Source organism: Dasypus novemcinctus, chromosome 17, assembly GCF_030445035.2.
Source record: "Dasypus novemcinctus isolate mDasNov1 chromosome 17, mDasNov1.1.hap2, whole genome shotgun sequence".
Lineage (NCBI taxonomy): Eukaryota > Metazoa > Chordata > Mammalia > Cingulata > Dasypodidae > Dasypus > Dasypus novemcinctus.
In genome coordinates, this window is record NC_080689.1 from 60888645 (window position 1) to 60914227 (window position 25583).

General features: G+C 42.7%; 1 pseudogene; it reads right to left on the reverse strand.

Annotated features, from left to right (window-relative positions):
• Positions 1–1319: 1319 nt before the first annotated feature.
• Positions 1320–25583, reverse strand: part of LOC131273745 (factor in the germline alpha-like) — a 33095-nt pseudogene continuing 8831 nt past the window's right edge.

Sequence of the window (25583 nt, forward strand, 5' to 3'; positions counted from 1 at the left end):
GACAAGAACACAAGTGGACACAGAAGAACACATAGCAAATGGATACAGAGAGCAGACAACAGGATAGGGGGAGAGAAATAAAATAAAATAAATAAACCTTTTATTTAAAAAAAAAGGAAAATCTTTCCAAAGAGAAAGGAAGTGATACAAAGAAGACCAGAAGAGTCCCTAAAATAACCTACTTTTTATAAACCCCTTCTCCTCCCATTAAAAGATCTGCCATTAACATGGTCCTTGGAGCCATTTTGTCCCTGATCTGTTCTGGACACCACAGCTATACCAAATGAGACATGCCTTTTATAAAGCCTCTCCTAGCGTCTCCTAGAAACATTTCTTCTAGAAGTCCACTAGGATGGATGAGGACTAACTTCAGTCAACTTAAGCACCAGGCCCAGGATGTCAGAAATAGAATTTTTGGCTCTTTTGAATTATGCTCAGCTCACTGACAAGCTTGGGCAGCACACACCAGTGAGAGTTCTTGTTCAACATGCTAAACTTCATACCATAAACCTACTTCCACGATTATTTCAATTCTACCCCATAGAAAAATGAGTTCCCACAAAGGGAATCTCCCTCTCATGTTCAAGAGATAGAAGCCTGTGTTCCCTCTGACATTTTCTTATCTCAGTCAGATTCAGACTTAAGAGTCTTCCTTGGGTGTCTGGTTTCATCGCTTGTTCAGTGGCCCCAGCCTGGAGATCCACCACTGGAAGGGGCATCACTCCAAGGTTACTTCCATCCCATCTACCTGCTCGGGATCCCTCACCTTTTCAAACTGCCAGACAACTTCCAGAGCACATACCACCCCAGCACCAGCCCTTAAACCACCCCCAAGGATTGAGAAACAGTCAAGTCTCAGAGCCCAGTGAACCACTGGAATAGCCTTCCCTCTGAGCCCTAACGTCCTTAGTCCAGGGCTACCAAGTTAGACATCTGAACAAGTCGAATGGGCTAGTGAGATACAATAAGGGGTGGGTGGGGACTCTGACAAGCCAGAGAACATCTCCTTCAAAGCAAAGTTCAGTTTGGAATACTCTTCTAGCCAAACTCCTCAGAATATGCCGTGTGAGCCTCCCATGGTCAGAGATTCTTACCTTTTCCTATTCCATGGACCCCTTTGCTAGTCAGGTGAAAACCAGAGACCACTTACTAAGTCCACACTATACTGTGTACTATTTAATAAATATATCACACCCACACTGACATATCCCCACAGGAATGTCTGAGTTTCAAGTAGTCAGGCCCCTTGTTAGGAAGCCCTGCCCTGAGGGAACGCTGGAGCAGATGAGCCCCTCCCCAAGCAGAAGCCTAGGGCAGCTTCAGGGGGAAATTTTCCTGTCACAAGTAGCTCCTACCTGGGGAAAAGGAGAGACAAGAAGGCTTCGGGGTGTTTCCAGGGTGCTAATAAGTTTATCCCAACTATCTAGGCCATCTCATTTCAGAGCTTAAAATGTTAAAGGAAGTTTCCCCAGTGATCAGTTTTATGCACCGATGATCACAACCTGAGGAGGGGGTTAGTGGGACTCCAGCACCCACAGAGCAGCCTTCTCTCAGCAGCTTTCCAAGGAAGCTCCTGTGACATGCCAACACTTGAATCTTTGACTATGCCATATCCAGGCCCCACACATAGTCTTCATCCATATGTGTCCCCCAGCTCTCATGGCATCTCACTCCAAAACTGATAGGTTTTATTTATTTATTTATTTTTTGAGATTTATTTCTCCCCACCCCCACACTGTTTGCATTTGCTGTGTGCTGTGCCTTTAGGAGGCACAGAGGAACTGGACCTGGGACCTCTGGTATGGGAAGGCAGTGCCTACTCACTTGAGCCACCTCCATTCCCTGCTTTGTCTCTCTTAATGTTTTTTCTTCTTGTGTATCTTGTTGCATCATCTCGTTGCATCAGCTTGCTGTGCCCGCCAGTCACATCATCTTGTTATCTTGCTCATTTTCTTTAGGAGGCAAAGGGAACCTCTGCTCCAAGATTTTGTTGTGTCTTTTGTTGTTTTTTCTTCTTATATCTCTTGTTGCATCATCTTGTTATGTCAGCTTGCCCCGCCTATCCATCACACCAATTCCTGATATTCCGCAGTGAACTACAGACCTCTCATGTGGTAGGCGGGAGCTCAGTCACCTGGGCCACATCCACTTCCCATGTGTCCCTTTTCCAGAGTCACAGCCTCAAAAATATCACAGACAATTCTGAACAAAAGATTCACACTCTTGAATGATGAGAAATACCCATGTCATAGCCGTGCACGACAAAGAAAAACAAAGTGAGGCAGCAAACACCTTTACCACCCAGCAATACCCAACCCCTACACAGTAAAAGCCTCCATCCTGAAACTCCACCAGTTCTACATGAGCCTCTCCTGGACTTTTTTTAATCCCCATCTCTACCAAAACCACATGCTGTGGCTACACACAGCTCTAGTCCCTCTGTCAGCAGACATCCTTGCCAATTCAATCGCCAAGTGAACCTCTTCTGGCCACACAAGTCAATCTCCATCCCTGCCATCAGTAAATTCTTATATACTTTAAGGACTTTGCATTCCAGGGATGTTGATTTTGTACTACCTGTTTTTACCCCCAGCCTCCCAAAATAAATGCCCATCCTTGCCAGCACCAGGATTCTACTTCCCAGGTCCTCTCCAAGGGCAGGAAGAGGAAACTACTCTGCAAACTGCCTCCCAAATCTTAGGCCCTTCTGCACACCAGCATTCAGTCCAATGTGTCATATCAGCTGGCACTGGGTCTCCAGTTAGGGTATCTGACCAGGATCCTGAAAACCTTACATAGCCATCCCCTTTGGATAAGCTGGACAGGACTCTAACCAGAGCCAGGAACCTTTAGTCATATAAAGGGCAGCCAGAGAATTGTGGGAAGATGGCAAAGCAGGAAGCTCCGGGAACTATTAGACAGTAACTGTCTCAATCAACTATTTCAAAACTCTGGAGTCCAGTAGAATACCATACAGCATCTAGGGAACAATGGGGAGAAAATTCTGTTACATGGAAATAAATGCCAGAGAATCACACTTACAGCACAGCTGTTACAACTACCCAACCCCCAATCTCATGGCAGGCAACAGCGGGGTCCAGCCCTTGGCATAATTTGTTGGTGCCAGAAGAGAACAAAAACTAGTTCCAAGATCCAGGGGATGGGAGGAAGAGAATGGACCAAATGCTCCTCTGGAGGGCGGGGACTTGGCCCAGTGTTTAGGGCGTCCATCTACCACATGGGAGGTCCGCGGTTCAAACCCAGGCCTCCTTGACCCGTGTGGAGCTGGCCCATGCACAGTGCTGATGCGCCTAAGGAGTGCCCTGCCACACCGAGTCTCCCCTGCATAGGGGAGCCTCATGTGCAAGGAGTGCGCCCTGTAAGGAGAGCCGCCCAGTGCGAAAGAAAGTGCAGCCTGCCCAGGAATGCTGCCACACACACGGAGAACACACAAGATGATGCAAGAAAAAGAAACACAGATTTCCTTGCTGCTGACAACAGAAGCAGACAAAGAAGATGCAGCAAACAGATAAGGAGAACAGACAACTGGGGTCGGGGAAGGGGAAGGGGAGAGAAATAAATAAATAAATCTTTAAAAACAAAAAAAGAAATGCTCCTTTGGATTAGCTACTTCAAACTGCTGGGCATCCAGCGCTGAGAGCTGCCAATGTTCTAACCCACATTGGACAGAAGCAGTAGAAGAGACTTAAAAGACAACATACTTCTTCAGAGCTGCGGGAGGACAGTGGAGGGGACGCATTTGGTAGGCAAATGCCAAGTCAAGAAAGCACAGCTTTGGGGAGCCATAGAAGCAGCTCTAGGCACCCAACCTGGCTGTCCCCTCAGGGCAGATTGGAGCCAGCCAGTGCTCCCTTTGAGGGGCCCTGGCCTTGCTCCAGCTGGGAAAGACCAAATTAGGAAATTCCTCTCTGGTGTTCCCCAACCTCTTCCCAGAATGTGCCCCCCAGGGAAAAGCAACTGGAGACTACAAAGGCAGTGAGAGAAACCATGGAGGCCAGTGGCCTAGGCAAAGGCTGCCAAGGCTGGCCTGCTTTACCCCCTGCAGGGGATCACCAGGGAGAGGGAGAAGGTCTGTGGCCTGAGAAGTAGAGGACAAGGGGCTTTCACACTCCATAAACAGGGAACCCCTAACACCACTAGCAAGCACAAGTCCAGCACAAGACACAGGCCAGAAGAGACAGGGAGGCCCCTGCACTTTGCATTCACCACGGGCTGACCTCCCTGATAAGAAGGCTCACCCCTGCAGAGAGTCCAGACAATGCATATCCAGTTTGCAAACTGCTGAAGGGGTTTCTGCTAAGGTTTATTTGGTTTTCTTAGCTCCTGACACACAAGAAAACCTGTAATATCACGAGCTGGATACAAACTCAAGAAACAGGTCAAGGAATAAGTCTGAGCTAACATTGATATATGATTATGTATAGTATGCTATGAGAAATCAAAGAAACTGGAAACAATGGTCCATTCAAAGTAAAGAGATACAAATCCAGAGGACAGTGAAGATGACGTGACTGTGGATGTACTAGACAGACTTAAAGTGATCTTCAAATTACTCAAGGAGATGAAGTTGGGGGGGGGAGGAATGAAACACTTTTGGGGATTAAAAAAAAAACGAATGTGGGAGTCTCAAAGAGCTAGAAGTTTTATAAAGGAACCAAACAGAACTGCTGAAGACCACAATAATGAATATGAAAAATTCCCAGGAGGCTTTCAATAGCACATCAGAGCTGGTTGAAGAATGAATCACTGAACCTAAACACAAGACAAATGAGTCAGGTGGAGAAGAATTCAAAAAAGCAAAAATAGTCCAAGAGACCTCTGGGATACCACCAGGCATACTAATATTTGCATTCTGGGGCTCCCAGAAGAAGAGGGGACAAGGAATGTTCAAAGCAACAACAATTTCCTAAACTCAGCATGAGATGTTAATATGAACATCCAAGAAGCCCAGAGAACACCAAACAGGATAAAGTTGAAGAAATACACCCTGTCACATCCTGATCAAACTGGGGAAAGCAAAGGACAAGGAGAATGTTCTGAAGCTGCCTGAGGAAAGCAATGTTTTTTGCAATGGAGTCCCAATTAGATTAAGTGCGCAGCTCACCAGAAATGGTGGAGGCAAGGAGGCAGTATGTTGAAATACTTTGCGTGCTGCAAAACGACAAATGCCAACCAAGAATTTTATATCCAGTGAGACTTCCTTTTAACAATGAGGGAGAAAATAAGACATTTCCAGATAAACAAAAGCTGAGGGAATTCACCCCCACTAGACCTGCCCTACCGGCAATGCTAAAGGGAGCTATTTAGAGTAAAAGGGAAGGACAGTAGACAGTGGTTCAAACACACAGAGAAACAGAGACTCCTGGTAGAGGTAACCATAGGGGCAGTTACTCCAGTACTGTCGTATTTTATGGTACGCAATTCTAATTCTTACCGCGGCAGCTAAAATGCAAATTAATAAGGACAGAGTGGGAATTAGATTTGATCCTGTAGTTAGGGCATCCGCCTACCACATGCGAGGACCACGGTTCAAACCCCGGGCCTACTTGACCCATGTGGAGCTACCTCATGAGCAGTGCTAACGTGCACAGGGAATGCTGTGCCACGCAGTGTTGTCACCCACATAGGGGAGCCTGACATGCAAGTCGTGTGCCCCATAAGAAGAGATGCCCATTAGGAAAGAAAATGCAGCCTGCCTCAGAATGGCGCTGCCCACATGGAGAGCTGATACAACAAGATGAGTCAACAAAAACACAGATTCCCATGCCACTGACAACAGAAGTGGACAAAGAAGATGATGCAGCAAATAGACACAGAGAACAGACAGCCAGGGTGGGGGGGTGAGGGGGAAGGGGACAGAAATAAATAAATAAATACATCGTTAAAAAGAAAAAAAAGGACAGAGATCTAGAAGATAGATACAGGAATGGTATATGTGGATGCTATTTAAGTAGGTACCAAATTAAATGATTGTTAGGGTTAAGATGTTAGTTTCAGCTCCACAGGTAATCACCAAGTAAACACATGAAAAATATCTTCAAAGAAATGTTTTTCAAAATGGCGTAGTACCAAAAGCCAAATATGAGAGTAGGAATTAAAAGAATTGAGGGTCAAATATATATAGAGAAAACTTGCAAACTCAAAATAGGAAAATGGCAAAAGAAAGTACTGCATTATCAGCAGTTACTTTAAATGTAATAGATTAAACTCCCCAGTCAAAAGGCAGAGATTGGCAAAAGTGGATAAAGTATTACCTAATTATATGCTGTCTACAAAAGACTCATCTTAAATTCAAAAGTCATAAGTAGGTTGAAAGTAAAGTGACAGAGGAAAAAAATATGCCATGCAAGTAGTAATATAAAAAAAGGGGGAGGAAGGGAAATGTATGTGGTTCAAGTGGTTGACCGCCTGCTTCCCACATGGGAGGCCCCAGGTTCAGTCCCCAGTACCTCTTAAAACAAACAACAACACAAGCAAAACAGAAAGTCAACTCAGGACAGCCAATGAAGCTCAGTGGTTGAACATCGGCTTCCCACATACAAGGTCCTAGGTTCAAGCTCTGATACCTAAAAAAAAAAACAACAACAACAAAAAAACAGAGCAGGTATAGCTATACTAATAACAAAAAGTAGACCTAAGTCAAAAGCAGCTACGAGGGACAAATATGGTCATTGATACTGGTAAAGGGATCAATGCAACTAGACAGTTATAAATATACACATACACTTAGCAGCAGAGTCCTAAAATATATTCAGCAAATATTGACAGATTTGAAGGGAGAAATAAACAAAATAAACAGTTCTACATTAGGAAATTTCAATATACCACTTTCAATAATGTCTAGAACATCTAGACGGAAGACCAATAAGGAAAGAGAAGAATTGAACTATACTCTCAACCAACTAGACCGAACACACATATACAGAACACTTCATCCAACATCAGAATATACATTCTTCTCAAATACAAATGGATTATTCTCCAGGGCAGGCCATATCTTAGGTCATAAAAGAAGTCTCATTCAAAAATATTGAAGTCATACAAGGTATATTCTCTAAACAAAATGGAATGAAACTAGAAATATCTGAGGGAGAAATGGAAAATTCACAAATGTGGAAATTAAACAACCAATGGGTTAAAGAAGAAGTCACAAGGCAAGTTAGGAAGTATTTTGATGTGAATGGAAGAGAACACACAACATACAAAAACTTAAGGGATGCAAAGGTAGGGCTGAGGGAAATCTTTAGCTCTAAATGCTTAAATATGAAGAAAGGTCTTAAAAAAGAGACCTTACCTCAAAACTCGAGATCTAGAATAACAACCAATCGCAAAACAAGAAGGAAGGAAATAGACATTAGAGTGGAGTATATGAGAATTAAATAGAAATCAACCAGAAGTTGGTTATCTGAAAAAAAAAACAACAACAACAAAACCATTTATCTATAAGGGGGAGGGTAAGGGGGCAGAAAGGGGTGGAAAGAGGGAAAGAGGGGAAGAAAATCTGAAATGAAAAAATACCACTAGCCCACAGAAATGAATAGGAAAACCTAGATGAAATGAACAAAGTCCTAGAAACACAAACTACCAACACTGACTCAGGAAGAAATAGATAGCAGTGAACCAATAACTAGTAAAGAAATCAGATCAGTAAGCATCTCACAAAGAAGAGCCTAGGAGGAGGTGGCTTCAGGGGAATTTTACCAGTGTTCCAGAACAATGAACAGCAATCCTGCTCAAACTCATCCCCACTCCCCCAAAAAACCTGAAGAGGAAGGAACACTCCCTAACACATTGGAAGCCAGTATCATCCTCATACCAAAGCCAGATAAAGATACTGTAAGAGAAAACTATAGACCAATATCCCTTATTATCCTCAAAAAACTAGCAAGCTGAATCCAACAGCATGTTAAAACAATCATACACAATGACCAAGTGGGATTCCTATCAGGGATACAAGGGTGGGTCAATGTAAGAAAATTAATTGAATATACCACATTAACAGAATGAAGGGGGAAAAGCTAAGTCATCATCTTAATTGATGCAGAAAAGGCATTTGGTATAATCCAGCACTCCTCCTTCATAAGCACACTCAAAATTAGGAACAGAAGGAAACTTCGACATGAAAGGAGGCATCTATGAAAAACACACAGCTAATATAATTAATGGTGAAAGACTGAAAGCTTTCTCCCCTCTAAGATCAGGAACAAGACAAGGATGTCCACTTTCCCCCCCCTGTTAATTCAACATTGTACTGGAAATTTTAGATCGAGCAATTAGGCCTTAGAAAGAAAAAGCCATCTAAGTTGAGAAGGAAACATTAACTTTCCTGATTTGTAGATTGCATTATCTATATAAAAAAAAAAAAATGGGGGAACAGGGGAGGGAAGAACCATAGAGCTACTGGAACTAATAAATGAATTCAGCAAAGTAGTAGGGTGCAAGATCAATATGCAAAAGGCAGTAATGAACAATCATTCAATAGCAGCCACAAAAATCAAATGTCTATGGGAAAGGAAAAAAACATCTAACCAAGGATGTAAAGGACTTCTACAGAAAACTATAAGACATTGCTAAAAAATCCAAGATGGCCAATGAAAGGGCATTCTGTGTTCATGCATTAGAAGACTAAATGTCATTAATATGTCAATTTTACACAAAGAAATTTACAGATTCAAGGCAACCCCAGGCAATTTCAACAGACTTCTTTGTAGATATGGAAAAGCCAATTGCCAAATTTATATACAAGGGTAAAGGCCCCTGAATAGCCAAAACATCTTGAAGAAGAACCACCAAGTTGGAGGACTCACAGTTCCCAATTTTAAAACTTATTACAAAGCTACACTCATCAAAGCAGCATGGTATTTACCAGAACAAAGACTATGGAATGTAACCCAGTTCAGAAATTAACCCTCACATCTATGATCAACTAATTTGACAAGGTTGCCAAGTCCTGTCAATGAGGAAAGAAGAGCCTCTTCAACAAATGATTCTGGGAAACCTGGATGTCCATGTGCAAGAGAATGAAAGTTCACCCCTATACCTCATATCATATACAAAAAAACTCAAAATGGACCACAGACCTAATATAAGAGCCAGAACTACAGAACCCCTAGAAGGAAACATAAGGAAGCATCTTCAGGACTTTGTGTTAGACGAAAGTTTGTTAGACTTTACACCCAAAGCACAAGTAATAAAAGATAAATGGGACTTCATCAAAATCAGTTTTTGTACAAAGGACTTTATCATAAAAGTAAAAATATAAACTAATCAAGTGGATAAAATATTTAGAATCCACATATTCAACAAGTATTTAATATCTAGAATATATAAAGAAATCCTACAAATCAGAAAAGACAGTTTTTAAAATTGGCAAATACTTGAATGGACATTTCTCCAAGAAAATATACAAGTGATCGAAAAGCACATGAGGGGCGGTGGAATTGGCCCAGTGCTTAGGACATCCGCCTACCACATGGGAGGTCTGCGGTTCAAACCCTGGGCCTCCTTGACCCGTGTGCAGCTGGCCCATGCACAGTGCTGATGCTCACAAGGAGTGCCTTGCCATGCAGAGGTGTCCCCCGAGTAGGGGAGACCCACGTGCAAGGAGCACACCCCATAAGGAGAGCCGCCCAGTGCGAAAGAAAGTGCAGCCTGCCCAGGAATGGTGCCGCACACACGGAGAGCTGACACAACAAGATGACACAACAAAAAGAAACAGATGTCCCCGTGTCGCTGACAACAACAAAAGCAGACAAAGAAGACACAGCAAACAGACACAGAGAACAGACACAGAGAACAGACAACCAGGGTAGGGGTGAGGAGAGGGAGAGAAATAAATAAATCTTAAAAAAAAACAAAGAAAAACTTAAAAAAAAAGCACATGATATTTAACATCAGCCATTAGGAAAATGCAAATCAAAAGCATAACGATACACCTTTTCATACCTATTAGAATAGCTACTATTAGAAAAAAGGAAAACTAAAAGTATTGATGAGTGGAAACAGGAACAAATTAATTCATTGCTGGTGGGAATGTAAAATGGTGCAGCCACTGTGGAAGGCACTGGCAGTTCCTCAAATTACAGAGCTACCATATGACCCAGCAAGCTCACTTCTAGTTCCATAACCAAAAGAAATGAAAGCAGGGACTCATACCTGTGTTCATAGTGGCATTATTTACACTTGCCCAAAGATAGAAGCAACCCATGTATCCATCCACAATTGAAGAAAAGAGTGGTATATAAACAATGGATTATTCAGTCATAAAAAGGAAATTCTGAATCATGCCACACACGGATGGCCCCTGAAGACATCATTTTGAGTGACTAAGCCAGACACAAAAGAATATTGTATGATCTCATGGATATGAAATAATTAGAATAAAACTCAGTCAATCTAGAATATCATTTACCAGGGGATTGGGTGGGGGTAGGTAATACTAGGAGTTAATGCTCAAGATGTACTCATTTTCTTGTTGGGATCATGAAAAGTTTTGGTAATGAATGGTGGTGACTGTAGTGATTAGAGAACAACGTTGTGGACCTAACTACCTACTTGAATGTAATTAAAAGGAAATTTAAAAATTAAAAAATAAAAATTTTTTAAAAGGAGACATTTTAGGTTGTATGCATGTTACTAGAATAAGAATTGTTTTATATCCAAGGAACACAGTGAACCCCAAGTTAAATCATGGACTACAGCAAGTAGAACAATTATGTAAGTGTGATTCATCTATTTTAAATGGATCACATCAATATGAAGTGTGAATAGCATGGTAAGTTTTCACAAAATTGTTGTAATGTTTTAGCATGGAAATAGCCATACTTCAAGTTATAGACGTTGACACCTAGATGACTTTAAGAAGGAACACTTTACCAGTCTCCTGATGGGGGAGATAACTCCAGGTGTAGACAGCATGCTCTGGTAACAAATGTATGCTGAGTCGCCACTGCCACCCTCTGCCCAGAGCCTGTCCTCGTTTTTCAAGCCCACCGTACAGCTGGCAGGCAGGGTGATACTTCTGGATGATTCTCTAACCACGGATATATGGGGTGCAGAAGTATTTTTGCTACAGTTCAGATCATCTGGGTCTTGTTTCTAGAAACCATATTTGGTATCAAACAGTATAATATGGCAGAGTTCGGCAATTTTTTTTTTATTGACTTTGTAATAATATTACATTAAAAAAAAGTATATATATATGAGGTCCCATTCAACCCCACCACCCCCATCCCACCTCTCGCCCCCGCCCCAGCAACACTCATTCCCATCATCATGGCATTTGGTAAGTACATCTTTGGGCACCTCTGCACCTCATGGTCAATGGTCCACATCATGGCCCATACTCTCCCCCATTCCATTTAGTGGGCCCTGTGAGGATTTACAATGTCCAGTGATTGCCCTGAAGCACCATCCAGGGCAGCTCCATGTCCCAAAGACGCCTCCACCTCTCATCTCTTCCTGCCTTTCCCCATACCCATCAGCCACCATGTCCACTTTTCCCAATCCAATGCCACCTTTTCTATGTGGACATTGAATTGGTTGTGTCCATTGCACCTCTATGTCAAGAGGAGGCTCAGATTCCACATGGATGCTGGATGCGATCCTCCCACATTCAGTTGTAATCACTCTAGGCTCCATGGTGTGGTGGTTGTCCTTCTTCAACTCCATCTTAGCTGAGTGTGGTGAGTCCAACGAATCAGATTGTAGGTGCTGGAGTCTGTTGAGGCTCAGGACCTGACTATCACATTGTCAGTCCAGAGATTCAAATCCCCTAAATATATCTTAAACCCCAACACTAACTGCACCTCCAGCACATTAGCATGAAAGTCTTATGAAGAGAGATCCCATCTGAGTCCAGATTCATCACACATAAACACCATTTCCAATGAGGGGCCATCTGACCTGGTAGTTAACCCCATCAGCCATGACCATAACTCCCATGGGTCTCTTTAGCCCTCAAAGGAACCAATACCTGGGGGTTGTATCTGCTTTATCTGTCTCTCGGACTCTGCTCAGTTGTGCATAAGGGCAATCCCTCTGACAGCCACCAGGCTCTTTTTTAGAGACTCATAGCCATATAAACTCATTTCTCCTTTCCATTTCCCCCTTACATTAGGTCAAACAGCATTTTAAAGTCATGTTATTTTATGTAGACAGGGATATTCTGCTGATCTGCATTGAACCTTCCGTATAAGGACATTTTCCAGTTGCATCATCAGTTGGTAGTTGATAGTGGTCCCTCGGTGCCAGGGAGGCTCATCCCCGGGTGTCATGTCCCACGCTGGGGGGAAGGCATTGCATTTACATGCTGAGTTTGGCTTTGAGACTGGCCACATTTGAGTAACATGAAGGCTGACAGGAGGAAATTCCCAGGCACAATGCTGCTCTAGGCCTTGTTCTTATTTTAGGCTTATCAGCTCACAAGCATAGTCATTAGCGTCAGGGGCTCACTGTTGAACCCTCACTCCATCCCGGTCCCCGCCGCTGCACCTGGGAGACTGTCGCTGCTCCCCTAGGGACCACAACAGAGCACCACTGGCCAGGAACCCAGTACCCCCCCTGCTGTGGTTTTTAATTGTTGCCACTATGAGTATATCCAAACATTACCATGCACCCTGGACATATGTTCTGTATAACTCCCTGTCAGCCATATATCACCTGTCAATGGTATCCCATACCAGTATCCCTCCATTGCCATTGTTGAACCACTCTGTGATCCAGAACTCCCTGAAATTTGAAGCCCAATATAATGTCAGGGTCCCTTACTAGGAAATGTCATATAGCGATGGGTTTAAAGGTTAGATAAAGAATACGTGTTGAGTTGGAAAAAATTCTACATCCTATCTTTTTCTTTTCTTTTTTTTTTTTTTCCCCCCTAATTATTGAGCTTCTCTTCACAGGAGTCCTAGACCACAGCAATGCATATATATAATATACAGCACTCCCATACATCCACCACAAAACCTTTTCCCTTCCACATTGATACTCTTACACCCTATTCACATCATATTTACTTAACGTGATGTACAGAGTCTGAGACAATAGCTTTCTAACAAGGTGACATCTGTGCTTACATTGTGGTGCATACTTTAAGATACACAGTTTTTTACATTCTTAGTTATCCTATGTTTTACATTATGGTTTACATTATCATTCTGTCATCTCCTATATGTTATGGTGTAATATTACATGTTTTATATCCATCCTTGTGTACTCTCACGAAACTCCTCTCTTACCCCCCATTTACCTTGGTTCCACACATTTAACGTCCATTTTCCCTTCCACCTTGGTGCCCACAGTGACAGCCAACCTCCGTTTCCCGAGGAGCCACTTCCAGAGATAGATGGAATAGTGTTCAGGGCCTAACTTGCTCAACTGCCCCAATGCCCTGGGAGCCACCCTTTCTCTTGAGGGATACAGTTCCCTCTATTTGATGGCATTAGTCCTCCCCAGGATGTGGGTCCACCCCCACTCTCACTACTTGGGTTTCTACCCCATGGTGTCACCCACTCTGGCAGAATGAGCATTTAGACATTCCCCAGGAGCCCGTCCTGCAACAGACCCTCCCCTCCGAGCATTCTAAACAGGTAACCCTCTTTATTATATTTTGATATGATTTTCTCAGCATTTTACTCTCCACCAACACCTGACCCTCTCCTGTGTTCATATGCTACCCCTCCCTCCCCCCACTTTTGGGCAATGTTACCCATCCACCCCTCCCCAGCCACCCTCAAACCCACAAAGCCCCAACCAAAGGCAACCCCTTGTCCCCCTTTTATCTCTTCTTTGTGTTCATACTTACCACCATCTCATCTTAAATTCCACCCCTGCAGACATCAGCTCACATCCTTCCTCCACCCTCCAATTTCCTGTAAGCCTATCGATCAGTCTCTTGCTGTCTAGGGCAGCTTGGTTATTTCATATCATTGAGGTCATGTAGTATTTGTCCTTTAATATCTGGGTTGCTTCACTCAACATAAGGTTCTCAAGATTCATCTATGTTATCACATGTGTTTGTAGTGTGTTTGTTCTTACAGCCGAGTAGTATTCCATTGTGTGTATATACCACATTTTATTGATCCACTCATCGGTTGATGGGCATTTGGGTTGATTCCAACTTTTGGCAATAGTGAACAATGCTGCTATGAACATAGGTGTACATATATTGGTTTGTGTCCTTGTTTTCAGTTCTGCTGGGTATATACCCAGCAGTGGTATTGCTGGGTCATATGGCAAATCTATGGCTAGTTTTTTGAGAAACCGCCATACTGTCCTCCAGAATGGTTGGATGCTTCTGCATTCCCACCAGCAGTGGATGAGTGTTCCCCTTTCTTCACATCCTCTCCAGCACTTGTATTCTTCTGTTTTTTTCATAGCTGCCAATCTTATGGGTGTAAGATGGTATCTCATTGTGGTTTTGATTTGCATTTCCCTGATAGCTAGAGATTTGGAACATTTTTTCATGTGCTTTTTTGCCATTTGTATTTCTTCTTTGGAGAAGTGTCTGTTTAAGTCTTTTTCCCATTTTTTAAATGGGTTGTTTATCTTTTTATTTTCAAGATATAGGAGTTCTTTATATATGCAAGTTATAAGTTTCTTATCAGATATATGGTTGCCAAATATTTTCTCCCACTGTGTGGGCTCCCTTTTTACTTTCTTGACAAACTCCTTTGAGGTGCAGAAGGCTTTAATTTTGAGGAAGTCCCATTTATCTATTAGTTCTTTTGCTGCTCGTGCTTTTGGTGAGATATTCATAAATCCATTTCCTATTACAAGGTCCTGTAGATGTTTCCCTACACTGCTTTCTAAGGTTTTTATGGTCTTGGCTCTTATATTTAGGTCTTTGATCCATCTTGAGTTGATCTTTGTATAAGGTGTGAGATGGTAATCCTCTTTCATTCTTCTACATATGGCTATCCAGTTCTCCAGACACCATTTGTTGAATAGGCCACTCTCTCCCAGTTGAGAGGGTTTGGTGGCTTTATCGAATATTATGTGGCTGTATATGTGAGGTTCTATATCAGAGCTTTCAATTCGATTCCATTGGTCTATGTGTCTCTCCTTATGCCAATACCATGCTGTTTTCACCACCATAGCTTTGTAGTATGTTTTGAAGTCAGATAGTGTGATTCCTCCAATTTCGTTTTTCTTTTTCAGTATGTCTTTGGCTATTCGGGGTCTCTTTCTTTTCCAAATATATTTCATAGTTTTTCTAGTTCCTTAAAGAAGGCTGTGTTGATTTTTATTGGGATTGCATTGAATGTGTAGATCAGTTTTGGTAGGATAGACATCTTAATAATGTTCAGTCTTCCTATCCATGAACAAGGAATAGTCTTCCATTTATTTAGGTCTTCTTTGATTTCCTTGAACAATCTTGTATAGTTCTCAGTGTATAAGTTCTTTACCTCTTTAGTTAAATTTATTCCTAAGTATTTGATTTTTTTATTTACTATTTTGAATGGTATTTGTTTCTTGATTTCCTCCTGATCTTGCTCATTATTGGTGTACAGAAATGCTACTGATTTTTGCGCATTGATCTTATAACCTGTGACTTTACTAAACTCATTTATGAGTTCTAGAATCTTTGTTGTAGATCTCTCAGGGTTTTCTATGTATAGGATCATGTCATCTGTAAATAATGGAATTTTTACTTCTTCCTTTCCAATTTGAATGCCTTTTATTTCTGGTTCTTGCCTCAGTGCTCGAGCAAGTACTTCCAAGACAATGTTAAATAGGAGTGGAGACAGTGGGCATCCTTGTCTTGTTCCTGAGTTTAGAGGGAAGGTGTCTAGGATTTCTCCATTGTAAACAATATTGGCTTTAGGTTTTTCATATATACTTTTTATCATGTTCAAAAAATTTCCTTGTATTCCAATCTTTTGGAGTGTTTTTATCAAGAAAGGGTGCTGTATTTTGTCAAATGCTTTTTCTGCATCAATAGATATAATCATGTGATTTTTTTCCTTCAATCTGTTTATATGGTGTATTACGTTGATTGATTTTCTTATGTTGAAACATCCTTGCATACCTGGGATAAATCCCACTTGGTCGTGGTGTATAATTCGTTTAATGTGTTGTTGAATACGATTAGCAAGTATTTTGTTAAGTATTTTTGCGTCTAGGTTCATTAGAGAAATTGGTCTGTAATTTTCTTTTCTTGTGATGTCTTTGTTTGGCTTTGGTACTAGGGTAATGTTGGCATCATAGAAGGAGTTGGGTAATGTTCTTTCTGTTTAGATTTTTTGGAATAGTTTCAGCAGGATTGGTGTCAGTTCTTTCCGGAATGTTTTTTAGAATTCACCTGTGAAGCCATCTGGCCCTGGGCTCTTCTTAGTTGGGAGATTTTTAATAATTGATTCTATCTCTCTGCTTGTGATTGGTTTGTTAAGATCATCAATTTTTTCTTTTGTCAATATGGGCTACTTATGTGTTTCTAGGAATTTGTCCATTTCCTCTAGATTGTCATTTTTGTTGGAATATAGTTTTTCAAAGTATCCTCTTATGATAGTCTTTATTTCTGTGGGGTCAGTGGTGATATTGCCTTTCTCATTTCTTATTTTGTGTATTTGCATCTTCTCTCTTTTTTTCTTTGTTAGTCTCGCTAAAGGTTTGTCAATTTTGTTGATCTTCTCAAAAAACCAGCTCTTGGTCTTGTTTATCTTTTCAAGTGCTTTGTTATTTTCTATTTCATTTAGTTCTGCTCTTATCTTTGTTATTTCCTTCCTTCTTCTTCCTGTTAGGTTACTTTGTTGTTGTTTTTCTAATTCCTTCAAATGTGCAGTTAGTTCTTCAATTTTTGCTCTTTCTTCTTTTTTGATATATGAATTTATGGCTATAAATTTTCCTCTCAGTACTGCTTTTGCTGCATCCCATAAATTTTGGTATGTTGTGTTATCATTATCATTTGATTCAAGGTAGTCATTGATTTCTTTTGAGATTTCCTCTTTGACCCACTGTTTTTCTAAGAGTGTGCTGTTTAATTTCCAAATCGTGGTGTGAAATCTGGGCTTCTGTCCCTTGCAAATTTCCAGCTTGACACCACTGTGGTCAGAGATATTGTTTTGTATGATTTCAATCTTTCTGAATTCATTCAGCCTTTCTTTGTGGCCTAGCATATGATCTATCTTGGAGAATGATCCATGTGCGCTTGAGAAAAATGTATATCCTGCTGTGTTTGGGTGTAGCGATCTATATATGTCTATTATATCCAGCTCCTCTAATATACTGTTCAGATGTTTTGTTTCTTTGGTGATTCTCTTTTGAGATGTTCTTTCCAGAGTCGATAGTGGTGTATTAAAATCCCCCACTATAATTGTAGATGTATCTATTGTTTCACTTAGCTTTTCCAGCATTTGCCTCACATATTTAGAGGCACCCTTGTTAGGGGCATAAATATTTATGATTGTTCGATCTTCTTGACAGATTTTCCCTTTCACTAAAATGTAGTATCCTTCTTTGTCTCTCACAATTGTTTCACATTTAAAGTCTATTTTGTCTGATATTAATATAGCTACTCCTGCCTTTTTTAGGTTATTGTTAGCTTGTATGATTGTTTTCCAGCCATTCACCTTCAATCTCCATGCGTCTCTGGGTCTAAGATGTGTCTCTTGTAGATAGCATACGGATGGGTCATATTTCCTTATCCAATGTCCTACTCTGAATCTTTTGATAGGTGAGTTTAATCCGTTGACATTCAGTGTTATTACTTTCAAGGAATTATTTGTGTTAGCCATATTTTGATTGGATTTGTGTTTGTCATATTTTGTTTGTATTTTTTTTGTCTTTTTTTTTGTTGTTGTTGTTCTTATACTCTCCTCCAACTCTGCCTTTCCTGTTTTTTCCTTTCTTCCTGCAGGACTCCCTTTAGCGTTTCTTGAAGGGAAGGTTTCTTGCTGGTATACTCTTTCAGTTTCTGTTTGTCTGCGAATATTTTGAACTCTCCATCATGCTTGAATGCTAGTTTAGCTGGATAGAGTATTCTTGGTTGGAATTTTTTTTCCTTTAGTACCTTGACTATATCATACCACTGCCTTCTTGCCTCCATGGTTTCAGATGAGAAATCAGCACTTAATCTAATTGAGCTTCCCTTGTATGTGATGGTTTTCTTTTCTCTTGCTGCTTTTAGGATTTTCTCTTTGTCTTGAGCATTGGATAATTCGACAAGTATATGTCTTGCGGTGGGCCTGTTGGGGTTTATGACTAGTGGAGTGCGCTGTGCTTCTTGGATATGCACATCTGTCTCTTTCAGTAGATTTGGGAAGTTTTCAGCCATTATTTCCTGCAACACTCCTTCTGACCCCTTTCCCTTCTCTTCACCTTCTGGAATGCCTATAATACATATGTTTGAGCATTTTGCATTGTCATTCAGGTCCCTAAGTCCTACCTGGATTTTTTCTATCTTCTTATTGACCCCTTCTACTATCTGTTTGATTTCTGATGTACTGTCTTCCACATCACTAATTCTCTGCTCTGTCTCTTCTAGTCTGCTGATATTTGCTGCAAGTGTATTTTTGATTTCTTGAACTGTGGTGTTCATTCCCATCATATCTGTTATGTTTTTGCGTATGTCTGCAATTTCCCCTCCAAGTGATGTCTTCATGTTGTTAACCTCTTTCATTACTTTGTCAAATTTGTCGGTGATAAATGTTCTGAGATCTTTCATTGCTTGTGCAAAGTTTTGCTCCCCTTCATGATTTTTGGTTTGTTGAATGGATTCAGCCATGTTTTCCTGATTACTGGTTTGGTTTGTAGATTTTTGTTGCTTTCTGGTCATCTCTTTATCTTGATGGATTTAATCAGTTCCTTAGCTTCTTTGTCTACTCTTGGAGGTTAATTAGCTGTTATTTTTGCATAGGTGTTATATCTTCTCTTTGTCACTTTTTTCTTCTTATTCTAATTTCTTGTTGTTGGTTAAGTTCACTTTAAAGGTAAGTATTAGTGTTGGGGAAAGGCAATTGTGTAAGCAAGGGAAAAGTGTAAAGTAGTATTGGTGATATATGTTAACAAAGCAAGAATATGAGTTCTGGGAGGATGGAGGTTAGATTCATGTAAATTGTGTAGAGTTATAGCAGTAGGTAGAGTACTTATTATGAGGTAGATGATTGAATATGGGAGGGATATGGTATGAGCTAAAAAGCTATTGTTTTCATGAGAGAGGGAAAGAACAAAGAAAGGTAATAGTTTCAAGAGTGGATAACAGACAGAAAACAAAACAAAGGTATTAGGAATTAAGACTTAGACCCTTCGTGGATCGAAGAAAGGGAGGTGGGAGGTGGAATATAGGAGAGACAGTAGATGGTGGCAGATATCAAGATGTAGGGGAAAGAGGATAGTGTAGGTAGCCTAAATCAGTTCACACAGAAATGAGGCAGTGGAGGATGAGAAAACCCAGTGAATGAGAGGTGTTTCCTGCCGCACCTATTGTATAACTGAGTTAAAATAAACTAAGTAGAATATGAGGGACAAGAGGGAGAGAGACAACAGAAAAAAAGAAAAAAGAAAAAAAGGGGGGGAAGGGACGAGAGGAAGAAAGGAAAAGAGGGTGGGCACAGGGTGGGGAACAGGTAGGGGAAAGAAAAAAAAAAAACAGATATACACGAACCAGAATTAAAACACCCACTACACAGCACCTACCACACACACACAAAAAAACCTTAAATAACTGAGTAAAAAAAGACTTTGGGGGATACGCTGTGAGAGAAGACTAGGGGATAATTCGGTGTTAGCAATCAGGGAATTGAAAAAAGTAAAGAATAAGTCAAAATGAAAATAAAAACAAAACAAAATGAAACAATAAAGAAAAAAACGCCAACATTGAAGGCTAGGGCATTTAAGGACCTCAGATGGACCTCAGTGCGTGATGGATTCAGGGATGGAAAGTCTGAGATACTGAGGACTCAAGAGGTGTGAGTCTCTGTGGTGTGGGTCACCAGAGTTTAGGGAATTCAGGCCTGGCAACCTCCAATCTGGTCAACAGGAAGCCTGGAAGCCCCACAGTGTAACACAGCCCTCAGGGATCCCCACAGCTGGGTGCCAGCCCTATGGGGGAAGTCAGATCCGCAAACTCTATATTATGACTGAACCCTGCAATTCACTTACTTATCTGGGCTCATTAGTATTGGTATATCTCACTTCAGCTTTTGGACAGCTCCCGTCCTGTGATTCCAAACCACTGCCACTAGAGGGCGCCTCTACACCGCAGCCACTTTACTAGTACAGATCCTAAGCCTGGCCTGTGACACCGAAAACAGATTCCAAAACCGGAATTCCCAAGCTTCGCAGAATATTCCCTAATCGGCTTCCAGACGTGTCCCCCTCCCTTACCGCAGCCTAAAACAATTTTCCATTTACGTCTCTTTATTGCCTACAGCCTATTTGGGTTGGAGATCGGCTGCCGGGCTTTTGGGGGCGGGGCTTCAGGCGAAAGCGCTATTGTTTGTGTTTGCAATCAAAAGTTTCTCCCGCTTCACAACAAAACACCGTCTATCTTCCCAAATCGATCCACAAAGGTGACCCGTCGCATCAACCCGCCAACAGCTCGCCCAGAACTCGCGAACTCCTTAGGACCTCAGACCCATCTAAAAGCTGAGCCGCCGGGCAGGACCGCGGTTCCCCTCACCCCCAATAGGGAGGAGCCTGTGCGCGGGTCTCACCTGCAGGCAATAGAACCCAAATTATATCTACTAGACCAATCCTCTCGGTTACCTTTCCACCCAATCGATGTCCAGGCACTTCTGCCCTGCAAAAATCCTGAAAAAGCCCCGCCTTGGAGAACCTGCAGCCGCGCCCAGCCGTCTCTTCCCGGGACAGACTGCTAAGGCAAGTTCACTCAGCGACCATCTTGCCTCCTCCTCTGAGTTTGGCATTTTAAATCAATATATTCCAGAGGTTTAACTGACCAAGTTTCATTTAAGCAGTAAGGGCAATATTGAAGGTATGGAGAGAAAAGTTTTACCCAGTCGACTAATTCTATTATTCTATAACCTTAAGATCTTCTGTACTGGGCAACTAAATATTACAGCATAGGAAAATCTTAACTGCTCTGCCTTTAAGCAGAAAAAAAAATCATTTTTGTTGCACAAAACACAAGGAAAACCTAAGGCAGCCACCTGCACAAGTCTAAACACTGTGACCACACCACAACCCAACCATTCGCTTTGGCCAATAGACAATCCATCCCCATCGCAGGATGTGTCCTCCCAGCACCACCTGACCAGTACTGGGGGACAAGCAGAAGGAAAGAACCAATTCAGCAACACATTGTACACCTGGCTGTTTCTGACCAAACTTGGCAAAATATTTCTCTTCTCTTTTCTCTCTCCTCATCTGTCTTTAAATACAAACCTATGACCTTCACTTGATCTGACGGCTTTTCTCTTGCTTCCATTCTTTTCATCCCTCTTCTATCAGACTTGCAGGTTGACTGGAACTTGAACTTTGTGACTTTTCTCTGCTTGGACACCAAATCTTTACCAATAATATTCCCTCAACCCTCTCTGTACAAGTTGACTTCCAGCCCACTCCTCTACTAACAAATGCTGAATCTGGTTGCTACCTCAGCACCCCTGTAGCTTCTCACAGCTTCCCATGGTGGCCAAAACTCTCTCCTCCTCGATCTTTTGACCCCACCTTGGCTCCCCTACCTTCTTTCTCATGGCTCCTCCTTCCTCTAGCCAACAGGTGTTCCCTGGGGCTCACTTCTAAGGTCTCTCTTCTTCCCTTTATTGATTCATTTTCACACCTTCTGTAGAACAAGCCCATAAAACCAGCCCAGCCTTCCAATGCCTTTTGGACACTTCTGAGCTATGCCACCCTGATAACGGCGGTGATACCTGGGGTTTCATTTTGCAAAACAGGCTCTCTACATGCCAAGGTTCAGTTAAGTACTTAGCATTTCTCACCCAGGTGCCCTGGACAGTGGCAAGAGCTAAGTGTATAGATGGTTAGGAATGTGACCAAAGCTCATGTAAACCTGGATTCAAATCTCAGCCTTGACATTTCTTAGCTCTGTGGTCTTAATTTTAGTTGCTCCTTCTATAAAACAGGGATTGGAACTAGCTGACAGGATTGTCAGACACGAACTGGAAGTATACATCAAGTACCAGGCACACAGAAAAGGCTCATTAGATGATAGCTAGTGACATTCTGAATTCTTAAGCCTTTACCTCAGCATCTTTGGCTCCTTCCAACACATCACTGAGAATTTGTATGTATTCAGTTGCCCCTTTAATGACATCAACTTTGCTAGGCTTCCTGCTTTGCGGAAGGAATGTCACAAGTGCCTTCAGTTTGGCAAAACCACAATTGAGGTTTTTATCTAGAAAACAAAAAGGTACATTGACACAGAGAAGCTAATTTGTACATATACCTCCCCAACCCATGGAAAGGGCTTGTGAAGCTCATGTCTACAGCCCTTTTATCTGGCTGGCGAATCTAAGCAGGCATATTCTGAAGAGCAGTAGTTCCACTGGCAGAGACTTTCAGGGCAAAAGGAGCAGCAAAACTCAGCACTGTGGCTGAGCCAGGGGGTACGTCTACATCATCCCTTGACCGTCCCACACCCACTGGAGAGGGCACCCAATGCACTGTAGTAGAGAAGCACTAGGAAGTCTTTGTTAAAAACTCCAAGTCAACTACACCAGGATGGAAAACCCCCTCCCCCATTCACTACCTTTATAAAGCCTGTAGGGTATTTAAATCACTCAGCCTCGGGTTGTTTAGCTGCAAAGTGGAGAACACCAACCTTTCAGCTTTTTGTGGTGAATAATGTACTGACAGGTAAAAATACCTCACCAAGCATCGCAGGCTTAGAAAGTCATCAGTAAATGGTACTGATGACTAAAATGGACACACACTTGTCTACTCAGGCACTGTGCCACAAACCCTTCAAACTTTTCTAGCTGAGCTAATGTTTTACTGGCCAAAGAATCTGTAGTTGACGACACTTGAAACGTAGCTTGAAGTGACTCTTTTTTTTTGTCAAAGAGGCCAGAGGCCCTGGGCTACCAGCACCTCATTTTAATGGAGTGTGACACCTCACCACCCTCTTTCCCAGCTCTAAAGTCCTGGAACTCTGATGACCTTGCCCCTGGAGGACACAGGCCCTAGAGCAACTGGCTCCCTGTGGACACCACCAAGGATTTACTTTGAGACCGAATTGTGGAGGAAAATGTGGAAGGGGGCATCCTTTGCGACCTGAGCACTGGACCAGCTCACACGATCGGGAAACTGAGGCTCAACGTACCAGTACTAATGAGCTCTTTAAAAGCACCTGTCGGTGGAGACATTTTTGCAGCTGTCAGGAGCCTCCTCTGTGCCCCTCCGGGACCCGGTTCCCGCCCAAGGCCAGGCGGTGGAGGCCACACGAGAGGCGCACAAAAAGCAGCCGGCTATGGTAGGGGCACCAAAGCCACCTTCTCTCCCCCGCCAACCAGGCGCACGAGGGGGACCTCAGGAGGTCTGAAGCCGCGGGGAGTGAGGCCGCCCGGGTAGGCTGAGAGGGCAGGGCCAGCCCGCCCGCGGGAAGGGGTCGGAGGCGGCGGAGCAGCGACGGCCCTGGACGCCCGCGCTCCTTGGCCTTGGCCCCGCGCCGCTGCTCCAGCGCCAACTGCAAGTCCTGGATCGCCGAGTAGTCGCCGAGGGCAGACGCCTGAGCCGGCAGGTGGCAGCCAGCTGGGCAGCGGCCCGAACTGCTCCCGCAGCACGTCCTGCAGCACCTCGGCCTCCGGGGCGTCCAGGAAGGCGGCGGCGCCGGGCTGGGCCCTGACGGCTCAGGCGCAGCGTCCATGGCTGAGCGCGAGGCCGGGCCCGCCCCCCACAGCCCCTGCCCTGCTGGGCAGAGGAGAGGCCGCACTCAGGGAAAATTGGGCCGCCAGGGTTAAAGGCAGGAGCCGCTTTTTAACTAGCTCCACCGGTGATTACCATGAGCCTTGACTAACAGCACTGATTCCCGAACTTGACTGCACCTGCCATCCCCCGGCGGGGGGCGGGGACCGGAGGGAAGCAAGTCCATAATAGACGATTCCAGCTCTATTCCTACATGTGTATTCAAAAAGACAGCTGTACATATGCATAAATTCACATACGTGTACACGTATTCATAGACACAAATTGAATGCAATGCAAGGTTTTAGAAATCCATTTTCACATAAATGTTGTAGAAAAAGGTGAAAGAATAATAACAAAGAGCTCCTGCCTCCACTTCTACTATTTAATCACATTTGCTCCATCACCCTTTCCTATGAATTGTCCCATTTTCATTATTCTTTTTCTGAACTATTTAAGCTGCAGAAATGATGTTCCAACAGGGAGGGAAGAAGGAAGAGGAAGAAGAAATTTTCATTGTGTCTGGGCTATGCTGATTCCAGAAATTCATGGGCCCATACTCATACGAATTGGAGAAGGGAAAGTGCTCTCTCACTATAGAATGCCACCAATTTGGCTACCATCAGGGAGTCAACAGTGGACACCAAGGAGTTGCTCCTCACGAAATAGTTCTCAATGACAAAAGAAAAACTAGTCAGTTTAGGGTGAAATCACCTGGCAGGCACCCCTTTGACCAGGTGATCAAGGTTAGCATCAGCAGTGGGGGCACAGGTAACATCATGCAACTCCTGATGAGATGCACGGAGAACAGCTCAGCACCGTTTCTATGGGATCCCTGCCAAGAAGGCCTGACCTAAGTCTCAACATGAGGAAACATTGGGCAGATTCAGCCTACGGAATGCTTGTGTGCTTACACATATACACCTAAATCTACATCTATGTGTGTGTGTATCTTATGCATGTGTTTATTTTTAAAGCCATGAGTGCACATTAATATTTCCAATTCCAACCCAACACCTCAGATTTCTCTCTAGTCTTTCCCCTTTCCTTATTTTTAATTTCCTTCTCCAAGAGTGAGAATCCTGACCCCCATTATCCTCAATATAGTGATTTATTTGCCCAGTTGCTGTGCATAGCCAATTTCCTAAGCACACCAGCCACTCACTTGGCTCCCTGCCATCTGCTTGGCCCCACCTCCTCCCCAGCTCCCAGCCATGCCCCTCTCTAAGGGAAGGGCAAAGGAAAAAGAAGAGGACACACCAAATTGTAAACCATGGTTCCTAAGCAGCGAGTCTGGGACTGAGATATGATCTGTTCATCACCTCTTTTACATTGCTCGCATTTTTCACAGTGAACATCGGCCACTTTTGTAAAAAAAAAAAAAAAAAAGGATTTTTTTTTTTTTAAGAAAAACAAGTTTGTTTGGCCTAGGTACATTTGATATTATCTTCTGGTATGCAGACAGAAGGCAGCCAGAACCATTTGTGTAGGAATGAAGCTTAGAATGGAGATAGTTCACCTAGCCATTTAGTTTTCCTTGAGAACAGCAAAAATATCATTATTCTATTTTATTGCCAAACCTTTGAGTAGGCAAGCTGGTGTACATCAGGAGTCCAGTTTGAGAACCCCAGACTTTACTCCTTATTTTCTTTTTTTAAGATTTATGTATTTATTTCTCCCCTCCCCCATTGTGTTTGCATTCACTATCTGCTTTCTGTGTCCATTGGGTCTGTGTT